The sequence below is a fragment of the Dermacentor silvarum genome, unplaced genomic scaffold (assembly GCF_013339745.2).
Source record: "Dermacentor silvarum isolate Dsil-2018 unplaced genomic scaffold, BIME_Dsil_1.4 Seq658, whole genome shotgun sequence".
NCBI lineage: Eukaryota > Metazoa > Arthropoda > Arachnida > Ixodida > Ixodidae > Dermacentor > Dermacentor silvarum.
This window is the reverse complement of record NW_023606586.1, coordinates 48,958-56,157: the sequence shown is the minus strand read 5'-3', so window position 1 is coordinate 56,157 and position 7,200 is coordinate 48,958. Positions and strand designations below refer to the sequence as shown.

The following is a 7,200-nucleotide window of genomic DNA, read 5'->3' as shown; positions in this document are numbered from 1 at the left end:
GGCTACAATGCGGCCTTTTTCGACTGCCGTTTACCCTCCCATAGAACTCCATGTATACGCATACCGCTTACAGTGCAGCCGCGTGAGACGAAATACCGGTTATAATGCGGCTTCCGCTGGAAAATCTCGCCGACAAGGGCGGTAGCAAGCACGCTTCTCAATGAGGTGCGCCCACCGATGGGAAAGGAGATCAACGAAGGCGTTGCAGAGGAGGAGCATGAGACGTGGAGCATGAGTCCAAGGGCCACAAAATCGTCACCGCGTGCCGTATGTGCGAGTGAAAGTGCGCCTTTCGCGTGGGGGACGCGCGCCTTCACGCACGGAGAGCGAATGCACAGAGGAGAGCAAACGCGACTTCCGTCACGGCCGGGCGCGCCAGTCGAGCCCAGCCCTGCTTCCGTCGCGCGAAAGCCCGGGGGGTATGGGAGGGAGGGAGGGGGGAGGAGGCGACGCTGTGCTGAGGGGCACCAAATGCGTATCTTGCAACCGGGCGCAAGGGTAACTGGCGACGCAATCTCCCACCAAAAGGAGCAAATCAGGAAGGCAACGCAGGAGGGAGGGATGGAGGGAGGGGGCGGCTTCTATTCTGCCAACAAATGCGTTCTTGTACTTTGCGCCTGTGCCGGCTGTCGGGGTTGTTGCGCGCACCGTATCTTGAAAGCGATCTCCACATGGCTCTGACCTTTGTATGCGCTGTGCTCACGCCGCTCAGTTTCTGTTGAAGCGACAGACCGCGCGAACCTTCGTTCGCTGCGGCGGGGCGGCCACGTGCAAAAGCAAGAAAAGCGCCACCGCGTCAGCGTCAAACTCTTCGCGCCCAGTCGCGGCCTCCACGCTGTCCGGCGCCGCATCCGAGCCTCCACACCAAAAGAGAAAGGGAGAAAGTGCGTGACTACGCGCTGTTCTTTTTCGTGGCCGTCGGTGGGGCGGCGTTTATTCGTATCAACCGACGCGGGTCGAAAATCGATTCGTAACAACCGTTCTCTAGCACGTTGCAAAGTAATGGGGCTCAGCCGGGACCACAGAAAAATTCGTATCATCCGGAAATTCGTATTAGCCGTGATCGTATCATCGAGATTCTACTGTATCTGCATTAAAGGGGTACGGACACAAAACCTGAAAATTTTACAAAAATGCTGAAAATGAATCCTCAATGTGTGATTACACCGAAAAGAAGTAGTCACTTAGCTCATTTTTGAGCCGCTGGCTTTATTTTTGGCGTTTTTGTGAGCGCGCGCCTTGCCACCCGACTTGCGGGAGTTGGAAGGCGTGACGTCACGACATCCTCGTCGGATAGCCAGCCGGCCGGCTGCGGTCATTCGAAGCGCTCCGACGCCGCCATCGCGAGCATGGATTTGCGTTCTGGTGTGTCTACCAGTGATGAGTACACCTCTGAAGACGGGGACCATTCCAACTTGGCAAGAAATATTACCGCTTACGGTTACGGGCCTTCCACGTCAAGCGACGAAGAAGAGTAGGCGGTCATGGAAGTGCTGGTCAGGTTTTTGCAAACCGTAGCGCGAAGATTTCGCTCTGCACCAGACAATTATAAACCACATGCACGTGATTTGGCGCGATGCAGCGACAAGCAACGCGATGGAGATGGCTGTCGCGTTCGCTCATCGCCTACAAGTTGTACCGTACCGCATGCGAGCGACGAGATGAGCGAGGACTTTGAGCGACGTCTCCCCAGTGTTGCCGGTATGAGGGCAGCAAATACTCGCCGAAACTGGCGTGACGCGTGCTTTATTAACTTAAGTTGATGTGTTTTAGTGTAAAGAGCAGCACAAATATTTCTAAAGGTCTTGCACTATGTTGTTATCCTTGCACGTATCAAAATCTAGTCGTTTGCTCGTTCCGTGCGACAATCGGTAGTACTTGACTGATGTATATCCAATTCCGGCTTCGCGCTATTGGCTAGTCGCTCACAGCACTTCCGGGCGACGAGCGACGAATTCTAGATTTACAGAAACGAGCGATCTGGTCGCGCACAAAATCGCTCTCATGCAGTTTGGGCTTTATGCAAGAATTATTGGTCATTTCGTGGTAAATTTTCGGCAGTGGCGTAATCGTGTTGCTGCCAAAGATTTACACCAGCAGCGAAGTAGAATACAATGGGTTACTGCAATATTAGCTCTTTTTGTCTGAGCTCTGCACCACCAGGTGGCAGCACCATACAGGCCACTCATGTTTACGGTTCTGCCCGAACGCCCCAACGCCCGCGTTTACCCGATTACTGGACAAGCTAAAGCTCTCTAATAGGCAGGTATCCGAAGTTTACGGTGCCTTCTCATCTCTGGGAAACGTGTGCGACGGCGTGTCACGACCGATGATGTTGTTATAACAGCAATGTCTGGGCATTTCCTTCTGCCGCGATGAACGCGTCAATACCGAGCGACAACCGTGGGAAGCCTCATGTAAGACGCACCACCTATGTGGAGCGCCGACGGGGATAGGGTTTAAGACGGACCACGCGCGAAGATTGCCGAAAGGGGTTAAACAAACGCTGCATGGGACCGACACCCCTGGAAACACTGTGACAGCTGTGGCCGACCTTGGCCGCAGGTGGGTGTTAACCCCCCCCCCCCCCACCGACCGTCAAATTTCAGCTTCTCCCGGCGACCGCTTGGAGGCAAGGTGCAACAGAAAATCGAAAACAAAAAGATGTTTCTTGTTCTTTTTTCAAAGCAGCTTGTTGTATTCGTCATTTTTAACAGTTCAACTTTTCTTCCGACGCAAAAAATCACCCGGCAACTTTTGTGTCCGTATCTCTTTAAATAACTTGTTCTATCGATTTTGTTTCACCTCACGCACAGAGTTCAACTTACATTCCACATTGATCTACACTCACATTTTTACACTAATATACCGATTTAGGCAAAACCAAGAGACTCGCCGGGCTTAAAATTATCGTAGAGCAACTTAAGGGCTACAACAACACCAGGACAGGAGGGCTCTTGATTAAGCTCTAACACCAAGGTGCTTCAACATGATCAGTTGAGCAGTATCTTTGGATTTTGCCCCAATCAAAATGCGGACAGGAATCACAAACCAGGGAGGGGGGGAATATTCTGTAAGAAGCCACCTAGTGGACTGTCCACTTCGGCTGTTGCCATTGGCTCAGGCCTCACGAGCGTGAAGGTGCCAGCCAGTCTCGTTCACGCTCGTGACTCCTGAGCCAATGGTGACAGGCGAAGTGGACAGTCCGCTAGGCGGACTCTTACAAAATACCCCCCCCCCCCCCAGGTAATATGTCCTCGGCAGCAGAATGTCACACACACTTGAGCAGGTCGCACCAAGGTAGGCAGACATCTTCATTTACCAGAAACTCACACAAGCAAGCAAAAGTAAGAGAACTGCCGGTCAATGCCCACCTAAGGTGGAGCTTGACTGATCCACAGCCTCCGTAGTCTGCATGCTCCTCGACACGCTCCATGCTTTCAAGGAGCACCCGACAGACTTGTCAGCCAGAGGCAAGCTGCACTGCAGGCCAACCTCGACCTGACTGATGACCTTGGAAGGTGCGGGGCGTGGCTCTTTGGCAACAGTGATGCATTCACCAAGGCTCATTGTAATTTGTGAGGCCTGCAGAAAATAATTGGAGTGATTGCAGTCCTGTTACAACATCGAAAACAAGAGGTAAACACAACAATATAATAAATGCAGGGAAACTTTACAATGCACAGCCATGAACACAAAATAACTCTTTTGGTTCAGTATTCGTAAAGGGCTACAAGGGAGAATCTACACTGAATCCTAGAAAGCAGGGCAACCTTTTTCTTTGCAAGGTTTACGACAGAACTTATTTCAGACTTTTCATGTCATACATTTTAGAACTATTGGTGGAGTGCCACTAACACAAAGTGACTGCAAGATTCTAAGGCCATCCCCATCAGCCTATTTCATGTCCCCTAAAGGATCATCAATCACCCCATGGCTTGTGCCAGCTGATACCCATCCTATGTTTGTAAATTTTCTGTTTCATCCCACTGTCTGCTGTCCACGATTGGACGTCCGTTCCATTGGTACCCATTCAGTAACGCTGACAGACCGTCGAGTACCTGCCTACACATTTAATACATTGCCTGCCAATGTCCGACCACCAACCATCACAGACCTACAACTAACAACAAAAATGGTTGAAAGCCCAAGAAGAGATCCACTTCAAATGATTTCACTCCAGCCACCCTTCAATGCCAGAATGAAATGTACAGAATACACCACACTACTACACATAAACCCCAGAGCAAGTGGCGAAGCTGCAAGAATATACCACCATACCAACACTATACCAACAGTTGCCAATCACAACTCGGACAAATACTGAGACATTTAAGCATACCTGCTGAGCTGTTTATTATGTGGTTGAGGCAATTTAAGCCCTTGTGTCGACCAACTGACATTCCCTGTGTACGAGACCTAACTTAAATTCAAGCTTTCGCACACCATTCAAACGCATCGCTCATGGCGAAGCCATTGCATCCTATCAAACAGTCTTATGACTAAGGCAGACGCTGAGGAAGCAATTGGCAAGTGATAGTGTCTCTCATGCAAAAGAAGTTGATGAACAACTGCATTCCTATAAGAAATGGCTCACAGCTGAGAACGGTCGCTAGCAGTTTGCAACCAATTCTTTCTACGACAGCTGGAAACACATTTCCTGGATTATTCTTCCACTTTGTCTTTTGTTCAGGCATCAAGTGTAGTACAATATTATAAGTGTTTTAGCCTAAATAATTTTATATGTGAGTTTAACACATTGTAACCTCCAATATTTAAATAAACCGCCTAATAAAGCTTAAATCTGAACAAGCCTTGCCACCTGTGTAGCATTATAATGTGGTCATACATCACTCAAACCAACATTAATTAATTAAATCCACCTCTACTGCAGCAGCACAAGTATTAGAAGAAACAGCACGCCTGGAGCAAACGGATATATAATGCAAAAAAAAAAAAAAAAAAGGTAAGGCGTGCAGACACGGACACAAGAGCAGAGAAGTGGAATACACACCTTACCTTTTTTTTTTTTTTGCATTATGAACCCTTACCAACGAGCTCAGCTTTGTCGTTCAAATGGATATACATACCAAATTCTGGACTGAGCTGACCAGCAGCAATCAGCACTTGCGGCTAGTTGTTATCAACGATGCAGAGTCAGGCTAGATCTCCATGGGCACAACAAACATCAGCAGAAGCTGTAAAGACAGCAGCAGCGAAGTAAAACACATTAGACAAATGGCTGTACACACAGCCAGGGATATTGGCCCAGGGCACTTCACCACATAACTGCCACAAATTGAAACATATGCTCCTCACGTTACCGCGAAAAAAAGTTGTTTTAGCTGTAAACATTGCGACTGTATAGAGTTAGTTCGTAATTGATATCCTAAAAACAGCACAGAGAAAAATTAAAGCAGACACAGTGCCTGTACGTGTCATCTACCTTCTTGGTGATGTTTACAATGTCGATCACGGTTACAAAGTTACACACATGATTCGTGAATAACGAAAGAAACGGCGGTGTGTATAATAGAGTGATGAGATGATTCATGCACTCACATGTGTTTCCCTTTGAAAGTGCTCGTAAGCGACCGCAGCAGAGAAGCTAGTTTGTTTGCCTGCTCGCTGACCACATACACATTGCATGATACAACTCCCCAGCTGACACTTAAGAGCTGCTGAAAAGCTTCAAATGAATAGACTGTCACTATCTGGGTGCAGCAAATGGAAAGTGCTGACAACACTAGCTGAGCACAAGCAGCGAGGAAGGGAAACAAATGAATGCAACCATGTGTGTGACCACTGCTTAGCACAATAGCACAACCATCCCGTGTCCTACGCATGAGACGCGTAACCGATAGTTATGTCATAAAGGTGGGAAAAAAAAAAAAAAAAAAAACCCGAGATAGCATCTGCAGAACTTACAGTTCACTGCATGTGCATGTGCGCGTGGGAGGTGCCACCTTTTTTACGTCGCGTCGTGATCGCGACTAAAGACACGGCAACACACGCCTAGCTGTCGCACATTACTAACAGTGGCACTCTACTATTTCAACTAAGTATGCAGCAGTGCTCATCGATTGCACGAATAGATAATCCTACGATTTCTTCGAGACTGCGGACACTGTTTCGCAGTAGCTGGCATTTTGAGATCACTTTATGCCGCACATATTCGCAAACGCGGTTGTTCCTACAAGTGTCAGCAAAAGAACAGGTAATAGCACAAATCTCCTAGCGGTACTGCCACCTTTGTTCCAGATGCGTTGTGGTACAGCACCGCCAACTGGGCAACAAATGTCATAAAACCGGACGTATTCTGGGACGATCACTCTCGACGACACCGTGGGCAGACTAGAGTGTACTAGAATACGGTCGAGTGGGACGAGCAGCTGGGGCGGCGCATGCTTTGCAGTGATACGGTAGCCACCGTAGCAGTGAGGCGCCCGATGTGGAAAAATACTGTGGCGACGCTGCGATCGAATTCACCGAGTGGATCACAGTGTAGCAGGAGTGCTAGTACTATAACTAGTACTCCTGCTAGTACACTGGCGTGCAATGTCGTACAAAAATCCCTCACGTGACTCGATCCTAGGCACCTAGGGACACGAATCACACGATCACTTTTGATAAGGCGCGATGGTGGCGCCAAGCGACGACGGCATGCGACGGCGTGTTCGTTCTCTGGCCCGCGCCGACCGCGCGTTGTTCAACATTGCGTGTGTGATTGTGCTTGCGTTGCTTGTGTATTGGTTGTAGGTTCTGTGTTACTTGGCGGAAAGCCGTGAGTAGTGCTTGTGTGGCAGTACGGCTTTGGCCTCGGTGAGCTCTGGCAATACAGAACCTGCGTTGTGTGATCCGTGTTCCTTGACAATGCGGAGGTGGTGACGATTGAAATGTCGAAGTGGCGTAGCGCCTCGGCAGCGCAGTTCAGGGGCCGTATTCTGAAACGTTCGCCTAGGCGAAATTTATTTTTAGGGGCGAAGCTCCTTATAGCGGCACCCGTTCCGTCCCCGTCGTAGTAGTAGTAGAGAGGCTAGAAGGTTCTCTAGCCTCTCTACTACTAGCCTCTCTAGTAGTAGTAGTAGTGTGTAACCAGTCTGAGAAAAATTAGAAAAAAAAATTCAGAAGTTGTGTCCGTAGCGCGGAAGTCCCTATTCGCTTCCGAGCGTGCGGCATTAGCCCACTACGCCACGAAGC

The 7,200-nt window shown here is 49.1% G+C and overlaps 1 long non-coding RNA gene across 1 annotated transcript; it reads right to left on the bottom strand.

Moving 5' to 3' along the window:
- Window positions 1-454: 454 nt before the first annotated feature.
- LOC119435369 (uncharacterized) lies at window positions 455-6,575 on the bottom strand. Its single transcript, XR_005188823.2, has 3 exons — window positions 6,251-6,575; window positions 5,091-5,198; window positions 455-3,585 (listed from the first exon to the last, which is right to left on the bottom strand). It is a non-coding gene; the product is annotated as an uncharacterized LOC119435369 (long non-coding RNA).
- Between the last annotated feature and the right edge of the window lie 625 nt (window positions 6,576-7,200).